The following is a 15,083-nucleotide window of genomic DNA, read 5'->3' as shown; positions in this document are numbered from 1 at the left end:
GACCCAGCTGTTGCAGCTTTTGGGGAGTGAACCAGCGAATGGAAGATCTCTTTGTCTCTCCTTCTCTCTCTCTCTGTAAACTGCCTTTCAAATAAATCAGTAAATCTTTTTTAAAAAATGGAGAAACACTGGCTTCTGACAGCTTCTGCTTCTAGTCCTGCCACAAACCTCCCTTGAAGCAAAAGGAAGAGGCATCAAGCCTGGATCTGTGCTTTAGGAGAGGGAAACACGGGCAGAGCAGGGAATAACATCTTCAACAGCCCATGCCTTGTACATTTGCTAAAAAGCTACCCTGTGAAGGCCTCTTAATATCCAAGTATTTTGAATCAAGACCATAGGTGTAGTTGGGGAACAAGTGAGGCAGAGAAAGGAAAGATAAGCTGTGGGCCCATTGTAACACCTAGGAGCAGAGCAACTGAATATCAAGGGTTTTGAAGGGCGAGGACTTAAGCTGTGCAACCACTGTTTCTCCTCCCAAACTCAGCAGTTAGATAAGCCATTTCTGTGGCTGGCATCGTGACATAGCAGGTGAAGCCGCAGCTTACAATGCTGGCATCCTTTATGGGTACCAGTTCGTGTCCTAGATGCTCTATCTCTGATCCAGTTCCCTGCTAATGGCCTGGGAAATGCAGCAGAGATGGCCCAAGTGCTTGGACCCTTGCTACCCATATGGGAGACCCAGATGAAGCTCATGGCCATTGCAGCCACTTGGAGAGTGATGGAAGATCTCTTCGATCTCTTCCTCTTTCCCTCTCTTTCTCTGTAACTCTTTCAAATAAATAAATAAATCTTTAAAACAGATAAATCATTTCTATAATAGAAAGGAAGTGAATGTTAGAGAGGTCAGAAGTGTTTGGGTCATAGATGTCCCTCTGCATGGAAGGTAAGAATGGAGGATAAGAATTTCCCAAGACAAACTATTGTGTGACCCAATTGACCTCAGTTTCTGCCTACTGAATATTCTAGGCCTGCCTACCTGAAACACCGCTGAATTCGTCTTTAAAATGGCCTGTGGGGGTGGGGGAGCAGAGCAGGCATTTGATGCAGCGGTTAAGATGCCACTTGAGATGCCTGCATGCTGTATTGGAGTGCCTGGGTTTGAGTCCTGGCTCCACTCTTGATTCTAGCTCCCTGCTAATGCATACCCTTGGAGGCAGCAAATAATGGCTCAAGTACTAGTGTCCCTCCTGGGAACATAGGAGATGCAGATGGAGTTCCAGGCTCCTGGCTTCAGCCTGGCCCAGCCCCAGCTGTTACTAGTACTTGGGGAGTAAACCAGCAGATGGAAGATATCTCTCTGCCCCCATCCCTTTCAAATAAGTAAAAATAATTCTTAAAATGTGAGTGAAATTTTTTGACATTTCTAGATTATTCATTCACGTGACTGGATTCAGTTTATTAGTTTTCTGCTAAAAACAGGTAATGCTTTCTGGGATGTGTGCTTTTCCATGTCCCTACCTCAGAGGGTAGCTCATCTCCCGGAGCCCAAGAGAACAGCTCCCTGGTCTCTGTGTACTGAAAATGTTCCCCTACTGTTGATTTAAAAGCAAACAAAATTCCTGGCAAAAAGGGGCACCCTTTGTTCCACCAAATGAGCAGAGTTCTGTCAACGGCCTGCTTTACCACTCTAGTTTCTCTAATTAGTAAGATTTCTCTACTGGTGGTCTGAAGAGTAGAAGCATCACGCTTACAGAAAAATACGGGCGAAGGGGGCTACTGGGAGTTATTTCCGGTGAGCAGAACCTGCCTGCGCACTGCGGTTGCCATAGAAACCCGACGTCATTATAGCGACCAGATCAATTTTGACGACTTTTTAGTAGAGACGGATGTGGTCTCGCGAGAAAAGCCAGGTCCCACCTTCAGCTGAGGGTGTTGGTGCCCCGCGGTAGGGAGTGATCCTTTGGAATTCGGTGCTGGCTGTCTTGAGAGAGAACGAGGGACCTTCCTGGTCCCAGGGAGTGGTGTGTTCTGCTCCAGGGTGTGCGGAAGCTAATTTCCATGTAAGTGCGGGGCGCGGGAGAATGGGACAGGTAACGACTCAGCCCAGCTTCCCTTCTGTAAAATGGGAATAAGAATGCTTACCCCGCAGCATTGCTACAGGCTCCGTGCTAACAGCTGTGCAAGCCCAGTGCTCTGTGGTTATTGGGGGATCGTGAATGCCTGTGTGAATTCATATCACGTTTTGTTCCTTTCTAAATTTGGTGTTAAAGATAGATTAGGAAAGGAGAAAAAAAGCCCTGGTGAGAATCCGATTTTAACCTTCTCTTGGTTATGATCACTACGCTGCTGTATCAGTGTTGTTGGTCCCTCGCTCAGTGCTGCCAGACGCGGTAATTTCAGTAAAGCATAATGCTGGTTTTCCATCTCTCAGGCCCTTTTGATCAAGTGATTGAGTTTGTATCAGGCATGTGAAGGGGGATGACTGCTGAAGATCTGAGCTGTGATGATTGCTGAAGCTTGTGCAAATTTGAAGGGCAGCTGTCCTCAGGGAACAAAAGCATGGTGTGGAATAGCTCCTGTGAGGTGCACAAAATAGTGTAGAAGTAGGGAAGCTACTTTAAAATCAACATTGCAGAAGAGGTTCAGCAGATGGAATTTTATCTCACCAACAGCTACATACTTTGTAGTAGCCCTTGCGGCCCATGTTAGAGTTGGGGTGTTTAGAGGGAAGGGAGGCAATGAATTCTGCTTCAGGAAAGAATTTAGTGGTGCTTAACATTTTTAAATGAATGTACCTCTATTTTTCTGACAGCATAATTGATAATAAGGGATGCCCATATTTCTCTCAGATGAGTGTTGACATATGCAGTTGGTTAGGACTTTCTAGCAGTTTGTGATTATAATATGCATTCTTCAGGATTGCCACCTTTTTTTTAATCAATTCTACAATGGAAAAAATTTTAAAAGCCAGAAATATTTCAAGGGTTATTTTAAAATATCAGGTACAAAAATTTACTGTAGTAATTACCCATTACCTGTGGTTTTGATTTCTGAGATTTCAGTTACCTATGATCAACCACAGTCTGAAAATATTAAGTAGAAAACTCCAGAAATAATTAATTCATAGGTTTTATTTTTAATTTTTAAATTTTATTAGCAATAATTATACATCTAGATGGGTGACATTGTGACACATTAATACCTGTATGCAATGTGTACTGAGTAAATCAGGATAATCAACATTTTCCCTTTGATATTATTTTATTATTGGAGCTTGGAACTTCTTTCTTCCATTTGTTTATAAAATTTACACTAGGTTATTGTGACATACAGTCTCCTCACTGTGCTGTATAACATCTTATTCCTTCAGTTTAACTTTGATTTCATACCGGTTACCAAATTTCTTGTATCTCTCCAACCCTCTACTAATCAACATTCTATGTTCAGATTGAGTTTTTTAAGCTCCACATATGAGGGAGAACATATGGCCTTTGTCTTTCTGTGTCTGGATTCACTTAACATGGTGTCCTCCAGTTCTATCTATTTGGCTGCAAATAACAGAATCTAATTCTTTTTTGTTGTTGAATAATATTCTCTCTGTGTGTGTATATCACATTTTCCTTATTCAGTCATCTGATGATGGACACTTTGGTTGAGTCCATATATTATTGGCTATTATGAATACTGCTGCTATAAACATGATACAGTAGGTTTGTCTTTGATACAGCTTCATGTCTTTTGGATATGTACCCAGTAGTAGGGTTGCTAAATCACATGAAAGGCATATTTCTAGTTTTTAAAATAATCTCATACTATTTACCACAGTGGCTGTACTACTTTACATTCCCACCAACAATGTATAAAAGTTCCCCTTTCTCCACATTGTGGCCAGCATTTATTATTTGAGGTGAAGTGATATCTCATTGGGGTTTTGATTTGTACTTTCCTGATAGCTAAAATTGAGCATTTTTTCATATATTTGTTTTCTATTTCTTCTTTTGAGAATTGTCTATTCAGGCCCATTGCCCATTTCTTAACTGGATTTTTTTTTTTTTGTCATTGAGTTTTTTGAACTCCTGATATATTTGAAATATGAATCCCTTATCAGAGAAATAGCTTATAAATTTTTTCCCCGTTCTGTCAGATGTCTCTTCACTCCATTATTTCTGTGCCTATTCTTGTTTTTTTATGGTTCCATATGACTCTTCTATTAGTTTTTCTTTCTAATTCTGTAAATAATGCCATTGGTATTTTGATGGGGATTGCATTCAATCTATAGATTGCTTTCAGTAGTATGAACATTTTCATGATATTAATTCTTGCAATCCATGAACAAGGAATATCTTCCAATTTTTGTATGTGTTCTCAATTATTTCTTTGATCAGTGTTTTATAATTTTCATTGTAGAAATCTTTCAGTTCTTTGGTTAAATTTATTGCTGAATATTTAATTTTTATAGGTATTGTGAATGGAATTAGTTTCTTGACTTCACTTTCAGAAAGGTGATTATTGGTGTAAAAAAATGCTACTGTTTTTACTATGTTGATTTAATATCCTGTGACTTTACTGAATTGGTTTATCAACTCTAACAGCTTTTTGGTGGAGTGTTTAGGTTTTTCTGTGTACAAAATCATGTTATCTGCGAACATCGATATTTTCTCCCTTTCTAATTTTGATGCTCATCATTTCATTCTCTCCCTAATTGCTCTTGCTAATATTTCCAATACTGTATTGAATTAGAATGGTGAAAATGGACATCCTTGTCTTGTTCTAGATCTGAGGGGAAATGCTTTCAGGTTTTTCCCATTCAGTATAATATTGATTGTTGTTTTAATGTAACCTTTGTAACTTTGTTATTTTTTAAAACTTACTGGAGTCTTTATTTTTATGTTATGAGTAAATTCTTATTATCCAAATGATTTTATAAATTTCCTCATTTTTATATGCCTGACTGAGATCCATGTACAATTCCTCACCAAAAGAAAAAATAAACATCAGATACACTATAAGGCTCTGATTTAATTATTTTATGTTTTTTAGGTATAAGTGCCTGTATACCCTTTTATTAATTAGGTGGTACTTTGGTCAATTTTTAAAGAATTTTTAATGTTTTATGGTGCTCTCACATTTCAACAAATGACTAGTTTCCCAAGAGTTATAGTACCATGTGTAGTGCTTTAGTACAGCAGTTTTATTTTAAAACCAGAGTCTGACTGGGTGTGACTTTTTTTATAAAGGGGAATTTTATGCTTTATGTATATTTATAAAACTCTGATGTTTTAGTGTCCTCTAACCTTTATCTTATTGAAAAGTAAATTTGCATATCAAATGATGAAACTTAAAATTTTTACTTAAACCTTCATGAAATAGAATTTGTGTCATCAAACCTTTTCTGGTGATAAAAGCATGGAGTCTTAACAACTTAGTTAAGTCTTTGTTTTTGTGATCTACTTCTTATTGCAACTGCAGCTAGGTGTACTGCATTAATAAGCAATGCTTTCAAATACACAGAAAAAAGATCACATACCACTAGGTAGGATGTGGAAATTGGTCAGCATAAGTTTCTTTTAAATTTTTTTTTCCATTCCCAGTAGAATTTCATTTTGAGATATAGTGTTTCAAGTAAGTATAGAGTTTTACAATTTAGTGATCTTGGATTTCAAGTCATTTAAGATGAAAGTGGAAATGTGAGGCTAAGAAAATTAGTTTCTCATGTGCCTTAATAATCCCTCCACCCATCTGTGTCTACCCTACAGCTCCCTCCCCATGACCCATTCCTGTTATTAGGCAAGAAGTTAACTTACATTGCTATGAATTAATATTGATTTTTATAGTCTTAGGCAAATGAAATCAGACAGAATATGTTCTTTTTAGGTTTCATTCAGACTATTTTTTTCTGAATTTATCAAATAGTTGCATGTACGAATAGTTCCTCCTTTTTATTCTCAATAGTATACCAGTATATGAATATATCACAATTGTATTAGCCATTCACCTGATGATAAACAAGCGAGTTGTTTTCCAATTTGGAACTCTTTTAAATAAAGCTGGCATGAATATTTGTGCATAAATCTTTACATGAATACCTACTTTCTCTCCCTAGGATAAATACTTAGGAGCAGGCTAGGTTCAATTCCAGGCTCCCTCCCTGATTCCATCTTCCTGTTCATGCACACCCTGGGAGGCAGCAGTGACAACTCAAGTAGTTGGGTTCTTGCTGCCAACATGGGAGACCTTGATTAAATTCCCAGCTCCTAACTTAAGCCTGGTTCAGCCTTGACTGTTGAAGGCATTTGGAGAGCAAATCAGCATTTCTTTCTTTCTCTCTCTGTCATCTTTTAAATAAAATAAAAAATGAAAAATAAATACTTGAAACGCCAAGGCATTTGGAGAATGAATCAGCATTTCCCTCTCTCTTTCTCTCTCCTTCCCTCCCCCTTTCTCTCTCTCATCTTTTAAATAAAAATGAAAAATAAATACTCGAAAGTCCAATGGTTGAATCATATAGTAGTAGTTATAATTAATAATGTAGGATACTGCTAAGGAGTTTCCCAAAGTGGTTTAACATTTTTCATTCATGCCGGCAGTGTGTGAGTTTCACCTTCCACAATCTTGCCAATGTTTGGTATGGTCAGTCATAATTTTGACAATTTTCACAGGAGTGTAATGGACGTTCATTGTTGTTTTAATTTTTAATGTCCTAATGAGTAGTGATGTTTATTTGCCATTTGCATATATTCTTTGATTAAATGTTTCTTAATCTTTTGCTCATCTATTTATAGGAATGCCTGTTTGGCTGTATTGAGTTTTATGACATTGTATTCTGGATACAAATCTTTTATTAGATATATTATTTACAAATGTTTTTCTCTCAGTCAATATCTTGTATTTTCATTCTCTCAGCAGTATTTTTGGAAGATGAGACATTTTTAATTTTAAGTAGATCCAAATTATCAATTTGTTCATGTATGAATTGTGATTTTAGTGTGCTAAGATATCTTCATGTATGGGGCTAGCACTGTGGCACAGCAGCTTAAGCTGCCACTTAGAACACTGGCATCCCATTATCAGAGCATGGATGCAAGTCCCAGCTGCTCTGCTTCTGATCCAGCTTCTTATTCGTGTACCTGGGAAGGCAGCAGATGGTGGCCCAGGTACTTGGGCCCCTGCTGTCTGTGCAGGAGACCAGGATGGAGTTCTTGGCTCCTGGCTGTGGCCTGGCCCAGCCCCTGCTGTTGGGACAATTTAGAAATTGAACCTGCAGATGAAAGATCTCTTTCTCTCTCTCTCTCTCTCTCTCGCTTTCTCCGTCCCCCCCCCCCGCCCTCTCCCTCTCCTCCTCTCCCTCCCTGTCACATTGCCTTTTGAATAAATAAAAATAAATCTTTTAAAAAAAATCTTTACCTAATACAAGGGCACAGGATTGTCTCATTTTTCTTCTGTTTGTTCCTTTCTTTTATAGCTTTAAGTCTTGTATTTTAGGTCTGTTATCTACTTCAAGTTGACTTTGATGTATATGATATATGGAACTGAATTTATATTTGTGAATATGATATCCACTTATTCCAGTATCATTTGTTGAAAAGATAGTCATTTCCTCCCCTCAGTTGCCTATGCAACATTGTCAAAAATCAGTTTCCTTTGTTGCCAGTGTGTATTTTATGATTTTTTTCTTCTGTTCCATTGACCTATTTATTTACCTTTGATGCCAGTGACACACTATCTTGCTTACTGAAGGTGTATAATGAAGTCTTTAAGTTAAGTAGGGTTTGACTTCCAACTTTGTTCTTTTTCAAACTTGGTTTTCATTTTATGGGTCCTTTTCATCTACATGAATTTTAGAATCAATTTGTCAGTTTCTTTTTTTAAAAGAGCACACTGAAATCCCATTTTTACTGAGATTTGATTGAATCTGTAGATCAGTTTGGGGATTCTTCATCACAATGATTTTTTCCCTAACAATGCCAAGTCTTCCAACTCAAGAAGAGGAGGAAATGTCCCAGAAACAATTAGAGGTCATGTACAGAAAAATCAGTCCACTAGAAGAAAATGGTTAATGGTATGTTCATCTTGATAAGGGTGGTTAGATTTAAATCTGATGAATTGTGCAGTTTTTCTTATTTATTGCCTGCAAATCCACTTCTATAAGTTCATGGGATCTTGAGTTCTGAGAGAAAGGAAGAGAGCATGCACGTATGTGGGTATGCATATATGTATGCATATATATGTGTGTGTGTATTGCTGAAACTTCTTTTTTTTTTTTTTGACAGGTAGAGTGGACAGTGAGAGAGAAAGACAGAGAGAAAGGTCTTCCTTTTCTGTTGGTTCACCGCCCAATGGCTGCTGCAGCCAATGCGTTGCAGCCAGCATACCGCGCTGATCTGAAGCCAGGAGCCAGGTGCTTCTCCCGGTCTCCCATGCGGGTGCAGGGCCCAAGGACTTGGGCCATCCTCCACTGCCTTCCTGGGCCACAGCAGAGAGCTGGACAGGAAGAGGAGCAACTGGGACAGAATCCGGTGCCCCGACCAGGACTAGAACCCAGGGTGCCGGTGCCACAGGCGGAGGATTAGCCTATTGAGCCGCGGCACTGGCCACTGAAACTTCTAAGAGTGTTTATTTTGAGGAATAACTGGAATTAAGTACTTGCAACATGTCAGTCCTATTCAGTTCCTAGTACACATTAGGAACCAAAACAACTTGGTGTTGGTTTGTTTTCCCAGATTTCCATGGCTAGCATGGTTACCATGGTAACCTGGTGACTGCTGTGAGATTTGTTGCAAACTGAGCAACCATTTATAATTCTTGCCTGAATCAGTTATTGCCATGAGAATTGTCAAGTGTTGCTTTTCAATTCTATCACTTTTCCCTATATTAATAAGTGGCATTCTCTTGTATCCTAATATTTACCAATTTTTATTTTTTAAATAATTTTGATTATTTATGTATTTATATATTAATCTTAATGAGCCACACACTATTTTCCCCAAAGGGTTGCCATATGAATATATTATGTTTATTTATATTTTCTCTTTTTTTAATTTTATTTAAGGAATACAAACTTCATGCATTTCATATATACAAATTTAGGAACATAGTGATTCTTCCCACCCTACTTCCCTCCCACCCATACTCCCACCCTTCTTCCTCCTCCCTCTCCCATTCTCATTCTTATTTTTTTAAAAAGATTTATTTTATTTATTTGAAAGACAGAGTTACAGAGAGAGGTAGAGACAGAGAGAGAGGTCTTCCATCTGCTGGTTCACTCCCCAAATGGCTGCAATGGCCAGAGCTGTGCCGATCCAAAGCCAGGAGCCAGGAGGTTCTTCCAGGTCTCCCACGTGGGTGCAGAGGCCCAAGGACTTGGTCCATCTCCTACTGCTTTCTCAGGCCATAGCAGAGAGCTGGATTGGAAGAGGAGCAGCCGGGACTAGAACCGGTGCCCATATGGGATGCTGGCGCTTCAGGCCAGGGCTTTCTTTAACCCACTGTGCCACAGCCCCGGCCCCTCTCATTCTTATTTTTTTATTTTGATTCTCAAATTACCCCAGAGTTGGCCATCGAGAGCCTCTTCAAGTTAGCCTCAGTGTCTATTTGACACCTTGCTGAAATTACTTGATCAAGTAGCTTGCTTTTTGTTAAGTCTCCCTTCACTGTGTGTATAGCACCAGTTGACCCAGAAGCAGAGAAATAGCAAACTTGGTAGACATCACATAGGCAGGTTGGAGGTGAAATGTAAGGGGCGGATGGAAGCCACATGCTATGGGTCATGTGAAGAGTTTGGATTTTGTTCTGAAATCAGATTTTAGTCTGATAGTTACAAGATCTGATTCTGTTGCCAGAAGGTAATTGGCTGTTGCCTGGAGAATGAATGGGAGGACAAGACAGCTTGTGGGGCTGACCATCAGGAGAATTGCAACAGTGCAGGGGAGGGATGAGGGTGGATGAAACAGTGCTTCAGTGTGCAGAGGGTGGGGTGCTCTTGGACAGGGCATGTCTGTTGGCAGGATAGGCAGGCCCTGAAGCAACTGTATTGGGCAAGGAGGAGTCTGTGGGGAGAAAGCAGAATCAAGGAGGACCCCTGGGATTTTTGTTCAGCCATATGGAGGCATGTGGTGCCTTTTCTGAGATCAGTAGTTCTCTGTGCTTTTAGATGTTCTCAGAACTGTTGATCATTAAGTCAGCACATAGTGGTTACAGTGAAAATCAGTGATTTAAAAATTACGTTGGCTGATGAATAGGAATCCATTTTAAGATTATTAAGCTTTATTAAAGACTCATGGAAACTATAAGCTTTTAAAACTGCAAAAATCTTCTAACACAAGTATTTGTAAAACATTTCACATTCATTCATCTGTTATTGTATGCCTCACTGTCTTCTAACAATTTTCAGGTGTTTCTCAAGTAATTCTCAAAGCAACAACCCATGAAGTAAGGATGATTGTTTTCTCTATTTGGTAGAAGAGGAAACTGAGACATAGATAAGTCAATTCACTCTCTCAAGGTCACAGAGAGCCAAGTATCCCAGGTAGAAACCCATTGTGTCTGAAGTAGATTTATTTTAAATAATAGGATTTCTTATCATTTATCTTTGCTAAACACAAGACACATGGCAATGTGTTTAAAATTTTTTCTTCCACTATAAGTACTATATAATTCTTGTTATGCATATGGAGTATTTTAGTGACCATAAGGTCAACTAAAAGTATTCAGTCATGAAGTTTTTTATTTTTTTATTTTTATTTTTTTGACAGGCAGAGTGGACAGTGAGAGAGAGAGACAGAGAGAAAGGTCTTCCTTTTCCGTTGGTTCACCCTCCAATGGCCGCTGCAGCTGGCGCACAGTGGCCGGCGCATCACACTGATCCAAAGCCAGGAGCCAGGTGCTTCTCCTGGTCTCCCATGTGGGTGCAGGGCCCAAGGACTTGGGCCATCCTCCACTGCACTCCCAGGCCACAGCAGAGAGCTGGCCTGGAAGAGGGGCAACCCGGACAGAATCTGACACCCCGACCAGGACTAGAACCCCGTGTGCTGGCGCTGCAGGCGGAGGATTAGCCTATTGAGCCACGGCGCCGGCCCAGTCATGAAGTTTTTACATAGCAGGGCAAGGGTTTGCAATCCCTGGGTTTCCAGAGTCCACACTCCTAACCAGTATAGTTGGGAAGAAGGAAAAGACATTTAATTAGCTATATGTCAGCCCATGGTAGTTAATGGTAGACCAGAGCTATATCTCTTTGGGTAGAAACTATGCTTTGGGGCCAGCATTGTGAAGCAGAAGATTAAACTGCTACTTGTGATGCCAGCATCCCATATCAGGGTGCCAATTTGAATCCCGGCTGCTCCATTCCTGATGCAGCCAGTGCAAGGTGGCCCAAGTGCTTGGGTCCCTGAAATCCATGTGGGAGACTAGAATGAGTTTCTAGCTCCTTTATTCAGCCTGGCCCAGACCTGGGTACGGCAATTTGGGGAATGAAGCAGTAGATAAAGGACATGTCCATCTCCCCCTCTCCACCTCCATTTACCCCTTCATCCCTCTATTTCTGTCATTCTGCCTTCCAAATAAATATTTTTTAAAAAGGAACAATGCTTCACTGTCCATTTTTCTCTGTACTGGAAGTTATTCATTTAAGGAAAACCAAAAATGTTGTAATTATAAAAACACAAAACATAATAATCATCACAATCTATGATGAAGCATTCCTGGACATTGGTCTGCTAAAGCTTAGGCCAACTTTTTCAAAACACTCTTGTAACAATCATATGTTCTTCTTCTATAGCCTTCAAGAAAGCCAATGTTCAAAATACTTTCAATAACCCAAAAGCCTGGTGCCATGAGCTTTTCCACCAAGTGCCCTGCTTTTGCTTTGAGTGGACCACTTCTACCTCTTTCATTGTTTGTGCTTTGTCTTCAGGATTATACTGGTAAAGCAATGCTTCACCTCTTGTTTCAGTCCTTCAAAGATAAACATTTCTTCAAAGTGATCCCACTTGTTTAAAACTTCAGTTGGAAGCTCTGCTGTTGTCAGTAGCTGACCTTCGCACAATTTGGGCACCTATGGAGCAGAAAGTTTGCTCAACTTCAATATTTCATTCAGGATTATTTAAGCTGAGTGAATTGAGTTGTCTGTGGTGTTGATTATTGTTTCTGCTATTAATCATTAGTCTTCTGCAATGAAGCCACAGACAAGATCATTTTTTCTCAAAAATTCGTATGGATGATCTGCCATGTGGCCTTCATCTTCAACATCATCTTCTTCAAATGAGGTACTTGGGCTGGGCATTGTCGCACTGCTGGGTAAATTGCCACTTGAAACACCACCATCCCATATCAAAGTGCTAATTAAAGTCCCAGCCACTCTGCTTCCAAACCAGTTTCTGGCTAGTGCACCTGAGTAGGCAACAGATGATGGCCTGCAATGAGTTCTTGCCATCCATGTAGGAGACCCAGATGGAGTTCTTGACTCCTGGAGTTGACCTGTCTTGTCCCAGGATGTTGTAGACATTTGAGTGAACCACTGAGTGGAAGATTGATCGATCGATCTCTGTATTTTAAATAAAAAAAATCTTTTAAAAAAACTAGTTATCCACTTATAATCTGATGACTTCTTTGGGGCCTTGTCCCCATAAGCTTTTCATAAGGCATCATTGATCTCACCATTTTTCCACCTGAGACTCACCATAAATTTAATGTTTGTTCTTGCTTAAATTTTTAGCATAATTTGTGTTTTTCTGGAAGGAGCGCTTTTGAAACTGATTTCTTAGCCTTCTTAGTGCCTCAAACTAGATCTTCTTTAGGTGTGTTATAAAAAGTTAGTACACATTTATTTTAGTGCAAAAAATAACCTTGAAATCCATGTATATTTTCATAATAAGAATTTTTCATGAATTTTTGATACCCTTCATATAGTGATTTCAAAATGTTTTTGAACCACAGTATATCTTTTAATTTCATTTCCTATTAATGTTTTAGGTGTGTGGGGGGAGGGGAGGAAGATTTTAAGAATTGGCTCGTGTAATTATGGAGTCCAGCAAATCCAAAATCTGAAGGATGATTCAGCAGCCTAGAGACCCATGGAAAAGTTGGAGCTGAAAGGCCATTTGTTAGAACATTCCTTCTTGCTCTAAGGGGATCAGTCATTTATCTATTCAGGCCTTTACTAATGGATGAGGCCTACCCACACCATGGAGGACAATTTGCTTTACTCTAAGTCCACTGATTTAAATATAATTCTTGTCCAAAAACACCCTCACAGAAGCATCCAGAATAATTTTGACCAGATCTGTGGGTACTGTGGCCCAACCAAGTTGACACAGAATATTAACAATCACAGGTGCTAAGTAACTTTAAAGTAATGGGGTACTAATTTTCCTCTCCCTCCCCAAATTCTACTGAGAGATTCAAAGAAAAACTCGTAGAATCATATAGCATGTGCTCTTTTATGTCTGGGTCCTTTCAATCAACATAACCTGCATGAGATTACTTTTATTGTTATCTATAGTTATAGGTCATTCATTGTCATTGGTGCATATTATTGTATCACGTGGATATTTCAAAATATCTGTGTCATGGGGATTTGAGTATTTTACGGTTTTTTACTTAGGAATAATGGTATGAATGTTCTTGTTCGTATCACTTGGATGAACATTTATTTTTATTTCTCTTGGACAAGTACCTACAAATAGTATTTCTGAGTCATAAGGTGTGTGGAGGTTCAGATTAGTAGATATCGCCAAGCAGTTTTTAAAAAGTGATTGTTGTAATTTGTATTCCCACCAGCAGAGGTGAGAGTTCTACTTGTTCCACACCTTTGTCAATACTTGGTATTTCCCATTTTTGTTATTCTTTTAGGTATATAGTGGTATCTCATTGTGGTTTTTAATTTTGATTAATTCCAACTCTGTTTCTGATGTTTCCTGCTCTCTGCAGTATTATCCACCTAAAGAATGTACTTCCTATAAACTTATACCAAAAGCCTCATCTTGTTTGCTTGCCTCTCCTTCTGAGACTTTAAGATTTATTCTAAGGTTCATATAGTCAGCCTGACTGACTATGAAAATTCCCGTCTGATTTTCCTTTCAAATGTTTTTTGTGACCTTTGGTAATTGTTGCCTAGAACTACATTTCATTAGAAGTTTAAAATTGTGATGTGCTAAATCTTCAATTTCTTCTGCACTTATTAGATGAAATTCCTTTATAAAAGAAAATTCTTGTCATCATCTATGCCTAGGTTATGCCTAGGTATAGAATGCAAAGGAAGAGTGGGGTGAATGTTTCATTCATTCACAATTTGCCTACCACATACGCATTGTTTCCCTATGATCCTCCATAGGTGGGCATCCAGTTGATTTTCTTTGCTGATATTTTCATTAATGTAATCATGAGCTCATATATGTTTTTATGTTTGATGTATTTTAATACATTTCAATCACTGATGTTTTTATTTTTAAGATATATTTATTTGAAAGGCAGAATTAACAGGAAGGAAGGCAAGGAAGAAACATAGATATAGATATCTATCTAAATATAGATATATAGATATTTTTTCATCTACCGGTTCGCTTGCCCAAATGACCACATCAGCCAGGGCTGGGCTAGGCCAAAGCCAGGAGCCTGGAATTCCATCTAGGTCTCCCACATGGGTGCAGGGGCCCAAGCACTTGGGCCATCTTCTGCTGTTTTCCCAGGTGCATTAGCAGAGAGCTGGATCAGAAGTGGAGCAGCCAGGACTCAAACCAACACCCATATCAGATGTTGGTGTCATAGGCAATAGCTTAACCTGCTACACCCCAAGGCTGGCCGCTCACTGATGTTTTTGATAGTCACATTGTTTCGTGATTGGCTAGTATGAGTTCCTTCAGGTTGGCTTTTGAGTCCTTTTGAAAAAACCATTATTTATATTTAGGAGATACAATGTGATGTTTTTATATACATTGATATTAGGGAATGACTAAAGTGAACTAATTAAATCCTTCACATACTTGTTTTTGTGACAAAACGTTTAAAATTTAATCTTTTTATAATTTTGAAATATATAGTACATTATTATTTATCATAGTAACCTTTATTTATTTGTTTGTTTGTTTTTGACAGGCAGAGTTAGACAGTGAGAGAGACAGAAAGAAAGGTCTTCTTTCCATTGGTTCACC

General features: G+C 39.0%; 1 protein-coding gene across 2 annotated transcripts in view; it reads left to right on the top strand.

Moving 5' to 3' along the window:
• The first annotated feature begins 1,805 nt into the window (after positions 1 to 1,805).
• Positions 1,806 to 15,083, top strand: part of BEX4 (brain expressed X-linked 4) — a 39,097-nt gene continuing 25,819 nt past the window's right edge. The window contains exons 1-2 of one of the 2 annotated variants that reach the window (XR_011385333.1): positions 1,806 to 2,000; positions 8,211 to 11,517. The gene's annotated coding sequence lies outside the window, so the exon portion shown is untranslated. Of the gene's footprint in view, positions 2,001 to 8,210; positions 11,518 to 15,083 lie in introns of those variants that run through there. The other variant, XM_008273122.4, reaches the window with a different exon arrangement.

Source organism: Oryctolagus cuniculus, chromosome X (genome assembly GCF_964237555.1).
Source record: "Oryctolagus cuniculus chromosome X, mOryCun1.1, whole genome shotgun sequence".
In the NCBI taxonomy this organism is placed as follows: domain Eukaryota; kingdom Metazoa; phylum Chordata; class Mammalia; order Lagomorpha; family Leporidae; genus Oryctolagus; species Oryctolagus cuniculus.
The sequence above is the reverse complement of the archived record's forward strand: the minus strand, read 5'-3'. Positions and strand labels throughout refer to the sequence as shown.